The sequence below is a fragment of the Onychomys torridus genome, chromosome 18 (assembly GCF_903995425.1).
Source record: "Onychomys torridus chromosome 18, mOncTor1.1, whole genome shotgun sequence".
Lineage (NCBI taxonomy): Eukaryota > Metazoa > Chordata > Mammalia > Rodentia > Cricetidae > Onychomys > Onychomys torridus.
The window spans coordinates 27,142,637-27,153,428 of record NC_050460.1 but is presented as its reverse complement, the minus strand read 5'-3'; positions in this window follow the sequence as shown (position 1 = coordinate 27,153,428).

Below are 10,792 nucleotides of genomic sequence, written 5' to 3'. Positions count from 1 at the left end.
CTTATACCTATACCCGCCATCCACTGTTGTGTAGCTCCTTGTACCACATTCCTTAAAGAGATCCCTAGAACTAAGCCTGCCCCTGCCATCTCCACACACCTAGGCCTCGTTTCAAATACATGGCTTGTATGCTGGCTCCCCTTGGTGAATTTCCCAGAATCATCCTTCTACTCCTGGGTCAGCTCTGGTAGTAGCACCTGTATCCCATTTCCATATTGAGATATGAACCAAGGGCATGTACTAGCCCAGGACCAAGCCCTCCTCTGCCATCTCCACACTCCCAGACATAGCTCTGGTCACTCAGATTTTACAGCCATTGTCCAGATGAAAGACTTCTACAAAGCAAAGTTTTAAATCTCAGAAGAGATTGAAGGAGGACACTATAAGGCAAAATGCTTTCTTATGCTCATAAAATCATAGGATTAACACTCTGAAAATGACCATTCTATATACAGCAATTTAGAATTAATATAATCTCAATGAAAATCCCTGTGACATTCTTCACACAAATAGGAAAGTACATCTTAAAGTTCATATGGAACTACATAAGATCCTAGATGGCTAAAGCAAAGTTGAGCAAAAAGAACAATACTAGAAAGGTTACTATGCCAGATTTTAAGCTATATTATAGAGCTATAGTAATAAAAGCAGCATAGCACTGCCACTAGAAAAGACAAGAAGATTAATAGAATAAAACAGAAAACCTAAACATGAGTGCATGTAACTACAGACATCTGATATTTGACAAAGATACCAAAAATACACACTGGAAGAAATACAGAATCTTTATCAAATGTTGCTAGGGAAACTGGATGCCCACATGGAGAAAGTTTAAATTAGAATTCTGTTTATCACCTTAAACAAAAATCAACTCTAAAAGCATTAAAACAAACAAACAAACAAACAAACAAACAAAAACCGCAATGTGAAACCTGAAGCACTGAAACTTCTAGAAGAACATATAAGTAGTTCCTTACAAGGTAGAGGTATAGAAAAGGACTTTCTGAATAGGGATCCATTTGCTCAGTAATTAAGGCCAATAATTGACCACTGTTCCTCAGAAAATGAAACTATTAATTGAATGAAGAGTGGGAGAGAATCTTTGCCAGCTATACATTTGACAGATCATTAATATCTAGCATATATAAATAATTTTCCAAATGACAAGAAAACAAATGACCCAATTAAAAAGTGGGCTGTATATCAGAAGAGTTGTTTCCTAAAAGAAGAAATTAAAATGAATAGGAAATATCTTTAAAATGTTCAATAGTGCCTGGGAATACAGCTTAGCAGTTGAGAATACTTATGCTCTTCCTGAGAACCTGGGTTTAGTTTCCAGCACTCACATGAGGCAGATAACAACCTCTGTTAATAGCAGTTCTACAGGATCCAATGCCTTCCTTTGGATTCCATGGATACCTGCATGCATGTGATGCATATAAATTCATGCATGCACACAGGCATACATATAAATAAAAATAAACATTTTGAAACAATGTGTATCCTTATTAATTAGAGAAGTGCAAATTAAAAGTATTTTGAGGTTTCATCTTAACTCTTGTCAAAATAGTTAAAATCAAGAAAATGTCTGACAATGCATGCCTCAAAGGATACAGGAAAGGGAACCCATTTCACCGTTGGTGAGAATGTAAAGTAGATGGACTTAAGCTGATATCACCCAGTAGATTAAATTAAGACAAGAATTAATGCAAGAATGAAATCATGTAGACATTCAGGAAAATTAAATATGAAGGAAACTCCACAAATATATGAAGATCACAAGAGAAATAAGAGAGGCAGAGGACAGTGGTTCTAACTAATCATCAGATGGGCAATCTTAATGAATATATCTACCACACAATTCTTACTGGAGGCTCAGGGAACACCATGGGAGAAGGGCAGAAAGGTTGCAAAAGGCAGAGAATCGGTTGCCTGTTGGGAGAGACATGTTCTGTATCTTATAGGAAAACTGCATTCATGAAATCTCAAAATTCTGATTGCCTAAATAAGACCCACACAGTGAGAATAGCTATTGATATGAGACTGTGACTAGAAGAAATTTCACAAGGTCATACCCCAGGATGAAGAATTATGGGCGAGCAATGGTGCTCAAAGAGGGAGAATCCAGCTTCTCTGGGTACAAGCCCCCCTCTTTTAAAAAAATCTGTTGTTTCTTTGATCTTTTGGGGGGCATGCCACCCTGCTCCCAAATAAGCATATGGAGTCTCATTATTACTTATGAATGCCCAATCTTACTTTGGCTTGTTTCTTGCCAGCTTTTCTTAAATTATCCCATCTACCTTTTGCTTCTGGGCTTTTACCTTTCCATATTTCTTTATATCTTTTCTTTCATTCTTACTCCATGGCTGGCTGTGCAGCATAGCTGCTGATGTCCTCCTCTTCTTTTTTTTCTCCATCATCTCTCCTCCTAGATTTCTCCTCCTCTTTATCCTCTCTGCCTGTCAGCCCTGCTTATCTGTGGTGATATTTTATTTGTGCATTAATAAATAAAGCTTGCCCAGAGATCAGGAGGAAAAGGCTAGCAATTTTACGGAAAGAAAGAAGTCAGACAGCACATACCCTTAATCCTTTAGCAAGCAGGATCTCTGTGTATTCAAGGCCATACTTGGGAACACATGCCTTTAATCCCAGTACCAACCATAGAGACCTGGAGGTCTACACAGACAAACAGACAGACAATGACAGAGCTGTGTAGGAAGAGGAAAAGAGGTAGCTGGGATAAGAGCCAATGAGAAGGCAGAAAAGCAAGGCATATAAGCCTGTGTAGACAGGAAGTCACGGAAGCTGTGGAGTTGGTGAGATGAGGTTAGCTGGAGGCTTTCTGTATTTCCCTGATCTCTCTATGGCTTTAACCCAACTTCCTGCCTTTTTTTAAAAAAATTTATTTAATAAGACCATTTAGAAATTTGGCTACACCAATCCTTTCTCCTGCTTAGCTATTGGCCAGTCAACTCTTTATTAGACCAATCAGGTATTCTAGACAGGCAAAGTAACACAGCTTCACAGAGTTAAACAATGCAACATAAAAGATGCATCTTTGCAACATTAAAACAAATGTTCCACAGCATAAACAAATGTAGCACATCTTAAAATATATTTCACAACACTTCATGATAGGTTATCCAACTACAAGTAGTTATTAGCCCTAAATGCATACACAGAGAGCTACACCAAATGGACTCAGCAGACTGTTTTTAAATGTACACACACACACACACACACACACACACACACACACTCACTCACACACATACAGGTAAATACATGTAAGAATAAGTTAGAAAGTGGTAATGAATTTGAGAGGAATTGGGGGCACTCAGGAGGAACCGAATAGGGAAGATGAAGGGGGTATAACTGCTTCAGTATAGTGCTCATATATGAAAATCTCAAAAATTAAATAAAAAAGTGAATCTTACCACAATGCCTTTTCTGAGAGGACTTAAGCTGATACCATTCAGCAAATTAAATTAAGAAAACAATCACTAGAATCAGGCAGACCTTCAAGAAAACTAAATGTGACAGAAATTTCATAAGTAAGCAAAAGTAACAGAGGAAACAGATGTGGAGATGGAACAAAGAATGCTGACATCAAAGTAGTATGCTTTCCACAGTGAGAGCAGATTGTGGATTGTTGGAGAATAAGAATAACTCCTTCAGATTTTAAAAATTCATTTCATTTTGTCAGTGCTAAAGGAAATGGGGGCCTACACTGTGAACTCTCAGTGAAATCTCTGAAGTAATTTTATTTTTTCTTTATTTATAATTTGAGACAGGTCTGTCTAGGTAACTTAGGTTGGCTTGGAATCTACTATATATACCCCAGGCTTATAGTGAGTAGCTGTTCCAGCTTTGACCTGAAAGTACTACCCTCAGTGAGGCTTCAGTAACTGTCATGCCTATAAGGCAGGGCTGAGAGAGGAGCCTTGAAGACTGGAGATACAGATGTGCAGGCTCTCTTGGTCCCTGGATCCTGGGCACTGGAGGTAGACTGAGCAGAGTTCTCCAGAGAACACCACTGGATTGTGCTTCACTTTTCCCAGACCCTGTAACCTATCCCTTCACTTATAAGTTACCCCACAAAATAAACCTCCCTTTTAACTATGTGTAGTGGCCTTAATATTTCAACCAATACAGGCTGGTCTCTAATGCATGGTTGTCTTATCTTAGCCACCATGAATATTAGCATTTGATGACATGCTACACAATGCCTGGTTTAAAATCTCTGAATAAAGAAAATCAAACAAAACTTTATGGAAGATTTTAGAAATACTTCTACGGGGGAACAATCTAAGTGGCATAGGACTTCTAAATTAAGTTGAATTTAGAAAATGACATAATGAAACACCTCCCAGATTATGCAGTATATTGGATTTTATGTACTATTCAAGAAATACCACCCAACATTTGATAACCCCTCTTGAGCACTGAGAATTTTATTTTAATTAATTAATTCATGTGGATGAGTGTTTGTCTGTGCACGGTGTGGTGGATTGCCTACAGAAAGCAGAAGAGGGAGTTGGATGCCCTAGAACTGGAGGTACAGAAGGTTGTGAACCAGTATGTGGATGCTGAAAATCAAACCCAGGTACTCTGGATGAGCAGACAGTGCTCCTGGCCACTGAGAAGTCTCCTAAGCCTCTAGAATTTATTTATTTTTATAACTGATATATTGTCGTGTGTGTCTGTGAGTCCCAAAACATAGGTGTACCAGGATGTATATGTGAAAGCAAGAGGACAGCCTTTGGGATGTGGACCTCTCCTTCCATCAAATACAGAATCTGTGCATAAGCAAAATAAATGCTGCTTGCTAAGATCAAGGGTAAATTTGGAAAGAACTGCTGACTCCTAGAGAATCTGCATTCGTTTTCCATTCCAAGAAGAGATATCCTCAAGGAAGGAAAGGCTAAAGGAGGTCTCAGACTGGCATTTTGTAAGCTGGAATATGGCCCAGGATGAAAGGTATTCTAAAAAGAAGACTATGAACCAATTAAATGACTATAGCTAGCCAGCTGGTGAGGTGATCTCAGCAGATCATCTGTAACCTGATAGGCATGGCCCAATCCTCTCCTTATCTCAGGATGCTGACAGAGCAAGTCATCACTGCCAACCAATGGAAAAGCAAATACTGTGAGTCCCAGTTGTCAGGGAGGAACAGGCCAACCCTGCTTCTCAAAGACATTTTGGAGGCAGGACATCAATCTGGAAAAAGCAAAGCAAAACAAAACAAAACAAAGCAAAACCAAAAACCATCTTGTTCAAACAGAGTTATTTGTGCAGGAGACAGAAGCTGGCTACAAAATGAGATGTGTCCCTCTGTGCTCAAGTGCAGGGACTGAGATAGAAAGGGGGAAATAATAACAAGACTCCCTAACATTCTGCAGAGTTGTTTGGTTGTTCCCCCACAGGGAAAGCCATAGCTGCAGACAGATCAATTTGGCTCTTGACAATGTAATGTGGAGTGCTGCACTTTGATCAAATACATTATGCTGTTTATCAGACAACCAGACTGAGAAGCAAACACCATTAGGACCTAGAAAGTGGCTAACCACTGTCTAGAATATCCCTGGCATCGTGTGAAAGAGCATGCCCATTATAGCATGGACTCAAGGTCAATCAATGACAAAAACAGAAGAATATGTACTGCCACTTCTAGCTCATGGAAAATCACGGTTGATCAATCATATTTATCCTACATAATGCCTCCACCAACACCTCATTTACAATTTAAACATGGAATTCACCTCTTTATCATCTGACACTGCCTTAGTTTGCCAGTTTTACCTTCTGTCATCCCTTTTGCAGACACCATTTTCAACAGAAAGGCAATCCTCACTGATTTCTGAAGTAATTATCCTTTTTTAAGTTCATATTTACCTTTGTTCTTGCAAGGTTCAAATCAAATCTATTCGTCTGGACTATAGAGAACCAGCAGTGTTGAAATGATTGTACATCAGAGTCCTAAGTAGAACATCTCCTAAAATGAAACTATGCCATAAATGTTTGGTAATGTTTCACCAATATCAGTTACTGGGGAGGAATGGGCTCCAAATGCAGAGCTGGGAACTCAAGTGTCAGGGGAAGGAGCCAGGGGTGGTAGGCTGCATCTGACAGCCTGCCACCAGGATGGATTGGATGGTCTCAGCTGTCAGAGAAGCAGCAGCCTGGAAGGAAATGTGAAAACCACAGCTGGACAGAAACTAACAGGAAAAACCCTGAGTACTATCTGGGCAGGGAACAGGCTGAAGCCTAAAGGTACCTTAAAGATGGGTTGCCATGACAACAAGACAACTCAGGATGGAAACCACAGCAGCCGTTCTAGAGGAGGGTGCTTGCATCAGAATGTCCCACAGTAACTGAAAACCAAACAGCTAAGTACCTGCTTCCCTACATAACCTAAGAATCTGATTGGAAACATTCTTACGTAGTTCAGCTGTCTTCCCTTCCCTGTCCAAGACTAACAGCTCTTAGCTGATTGGCCCATTTTTATTCCTCATTTATCCAATCAGGACAAAACTGTCTTTATATAAGAAAGTGTACACACTGAACAGAAAGACTTGTGGGTTTCATCCTGAGGAGGAAGAGAAGGAATGTTGTCTTCAAGACACTCATTGTGGACTTTCTGAGCCTGAAACTTCTGCCTTGTTCAGGGAACTTAGTGGAGGCCCCACTGCTTTAGAATCCAAGACTCTTTGATATCGGATTTCAATTTCAAAGGGCTCATTTATGTTTAAATACTTGGTTTCTAGCTGGAGGAACTGATTCATGGAAACTTAAGGAGGTGGAGCCTTGCTAGAGAAAGTATACTACTGGGGTTGAGGTTTTGTGGTCTGTTCTCATTTCCTGTTCTTTTTCTTTTTGCTTCTTTTATGTGCTTCCTGACTTCCAGGCTAACCTCATGCTACTGCTGCTACATATATTATCCCAGCCATGGGGGCCTCTGCCCACACAGAACAGTAAGCCAGAATGAATCTTTTCTTTTCCTAAATTGTTTTTAAGCGTTGGAAGGATCTAGATAAGAAAGACACAGTTACTGTAAAGGAGCCTTCCCGGCTGCCAGGCCCTCCTCTGAGAGGGCTTTTCTATAAAGAACTACTTCTCAAGAGTTAGACAAGGTGAGGAGAGGTGGGATGAGGCTGGGAGGAAGAAACGGTGATGGAGTTCAGGGCAGCTGAGCTCTGAGAAACACGGGGTGCTAATAACAAACCTCCACTCCGGACAGCTGGAAATGGGATGATTAAGCAGTAAGTGGTGGGACAGAGAATGTCCCTGCAGGAGGTGTGGAGATGGACCAGACACATGATTCTCAACCTGTGGGTCATGGCCCCTGTCAGGGTATTTCATCATACCAAAAGGAAACTAACTAATACTGAAACTGGTAGTGAAACTATGGTTGTTGCTCTGATAAACCTGACCACACAGTTCGCAGAAGGGACTTGGAGGATTTGGAATTTGGAGTTAGAAAAGCCATAGAGTGCTCTAAGGAGCACATAACTGTCCATTCTTCCAAGCTTGGAAGAAGGACGTGCTGAGAGTGATGTGGACAGTGGATGACCGGCTCATGAGATTTTCCAAAGGAGAACAAGACTTAGTTACCAACTGAACTAGAGGCCATCAACTAAAGTGATGCTTTGGCAGAGAATTTGGCCACAGATTCTTCCCATGCACTGACCATTTATGTGAGGCTGAACAGAAAGAAAACTAATGGATTGTTTTCTTTGGTGGAGGAAATTCTAAGGCAGTATAATATTATATCTATGGAATGGTTACGACTGATTAAGGAACTTACAGATTCTTCATCTCAGGTTTTAGAGAGTTTCTAAGGCCAGGAAATGCATGGCAGTGTGGGACTCCCTGAGAGGTAATCTTGGGAGGCCCCTGGGTAAATCTATGAAGTTGAAGTTTGAGACCTGAGGGGAATCCTACAATGTTGGAGATAAAAGAGTTAGTGGACATCTGCAAAGGAGTGTGGTGTATGAGGTCCAGAGGACAAGAGAGAGAGTTACATTGCAGGTACCAAAACTGGAGGGGCAGGGCCACATAAGCCCTTTGAAACTGAAGCCCCAGATACCAGACATAAAGCTACAGAATTGGATGTTCACCTGCTGGGTTTTGGTCTTGCTTTGGTCTATTTTCCTCATTATGCTGTCATTTTGTCCTTTTGGAATGGGGATATGTATGCTGTGCTACTATATTGGAAGGATGTAATTTGTACCTGATTTTGCAAGAAATCAGAGAGGGATTAATTTGAATCTCAGAAGAAACTTTAGACTTTTGAACTATGCTGGGACTACTAAAAGGTGATGTGGACTCAGGATGTTGCAGGAAATGCGTTTTTGCATGGTGAGGTGGCCATGAGGCTAGGGAGATAGGGATGGAATGCTGTAGGTTGACTAAGAAATGTCCCCCCATAGGCTCAAGTGTTTTCACTTGATCTCCAGTGGTACTGTTTGGGAAAATCATGGAATCTTTAGGAAGTAAAGCCTTGCTGGAAGATATATGTCATGGTTTAGATAGAAGGCAGGCTTTGGAGTTTTATACCCAGCCCCACTTCCTATTTTCTGTCTCTTTGTTTCCTGTGTACGGATAGTACATGATCAGTTGGCTTCCTGATTGACATTCCTTTTCTGTCGTGATGGACTACATCCCTTCTGTTAACTATGAGCCAACATAAACTAGTTTCCCCTAATTTCTTTGTGTCAGGGTATTTTGTCATAACAATGGGAATTGGATCCTACCATATTTTGTTATATATGTATGAAAATTTCAAAAATATTACAAGAAAAATAAGAAAAAATACTTTGATCTTTGAAATACAGTCTTATTACATGAATTCCCCATTTCTACCCTGAGCCTTCCTTTAACAAAAGTGCCTGTGAGTTATTTAGTGGAAAGTGGGTTTTTTTGTTGTTTGTTTTTTTCCAAGACAGGGTTTTTCTGTGTAGTTTTGGTGTCTGTCCTGGATCTCGCTCTGTAGACCAGGTTGGCCTCGAACTCACAGATATTTGCCTGGCTCTGCCTCCCAAGTGCTGGGACTCAAGGTGTACCACCACTGCCTGGCAGAAAGTGTTTTTGTGCAAGTGGAAAAAGGGGAATGTAAAAATGTATAATTTTTTATGTCATCAATAACTTGCAAGAGAATACACTTGTATCAGTGGTTGATAATTCTACTGGTATATTATTTTTCTGGTATGTTCATCTCTGCTCCTTTTTATGAACTGACTGAATGTTCCACAGATGCTGCTGTATATGCAAAAGGCTCCAGAGAGATTGCTGAGAGTACCACAGCGTTAAAACACATGAAGGGAACACTTGTGATGTCTGAATCAAAGCTTCAAGGGTCACAGCCTGCTAGGAGGCAGAACATATGCATGTCACTCAACCAGCTTGCCAAAGTTCTGCCATGACTGAAAACTGTGTTTGAACAACAACAACAACAAAAAGTCTTTAAAGTTGATTTTACTTTGGAAAAAGTATAAGGTAGTGTGTAAGAAGTCAGACCTTCATGTAGGTGCCTCAGGATACTTCACACTTTCTGGATGTCTTGCTACACACAACCCAGCAATGTCTTTTTTTTTTTTTTTTAAAGAAGGGCAACAGTTCCCTCAGAGGCTGTGCCATGTTTTATTTATTTATTCTGTTATCCTAGGAAGTGAGCGTCTGAAGATAGAATGCAAATAGAATGGAAAAGAAGGAATTAAAACAGTTAAAGTTTTAGGTGTCTATTACATTAAAAATTAGATGCCAAAATATTGTTAGCCCAATCTATCACGCATACCTACCCCTGCCTCTACTAGACACTTACCTGTCCCTGCCTCTACTAAACACCACAGAAGAGTGTGCATACTCAGGTGATTAATAAATACAGAAAGTGGAGGTGAGGTACAAGAAAGATACAATTTTCTCTAACTAATTTATCTGTGTAAAACCATAGATAGGATTTTGTGTGTGTGTGTGTGTGTGTGTGTGAGAGAGAGAGAGAGAGAGAGAGAGAGAGAGAGAGAGAGAGAGAGAGAGAGAGAGAGAGAGGGAGAGGGAGAGGGAGAGAAGGAGGGAGAGAGAAGGAGGGAGAGACGGGGAGAGGAGGGAGGAGGAGTTCATGTATTCAACTGATTGCTCTGAGTAGTATTGACATTCTAGTTCAAACTTTGAGTATGAATGGACACATCTTGTTTGTCCAGAATGTACTAGAACCAAACCATATAATTTCATGTGATCTTACATAAAACTCACATTATGTTAATATTATCTGTGTTTTTATTATTAAAGAAATAAATACAACTTGTGAAAGAGCCAGGTAGAATTCTAAAAAATAGATTGACTCAAGTGTTTTACCAAAGATAACTGTCAATTCCCAAACTGATACTTGTATCACAAGAATAGAACATTGAGTCAAACAGGAAGCTGGATTCTGATTTTAATGGTGTTTTGCTATTTACCTTCTCACCTGTTATACAAGGGAGTAATTACCTGGATTACTCTGTACAAGGAACCTTCCTTAGTGATATAGCTATAATGTACCAGGTGACTTACAAGACCCTGTTCTGGATGTTCAGAGAAATTCCAACAAATCATTAGTTTTAAAGGAAAGTATAAGCCACATTACTCTTAGAGTCCTCAGTTAGAATGAGAACTGCATCACCATCACGATAAAACTCACATCTAAAGGCACATCTTTCAGGTCAGCACAAACTGTCATTGGAGGACTTCTATTTCAGAGGCTAACTCTGGACAGAGGAAATTCAACTGCTTATTTAAAGATCCTCTCTCATTC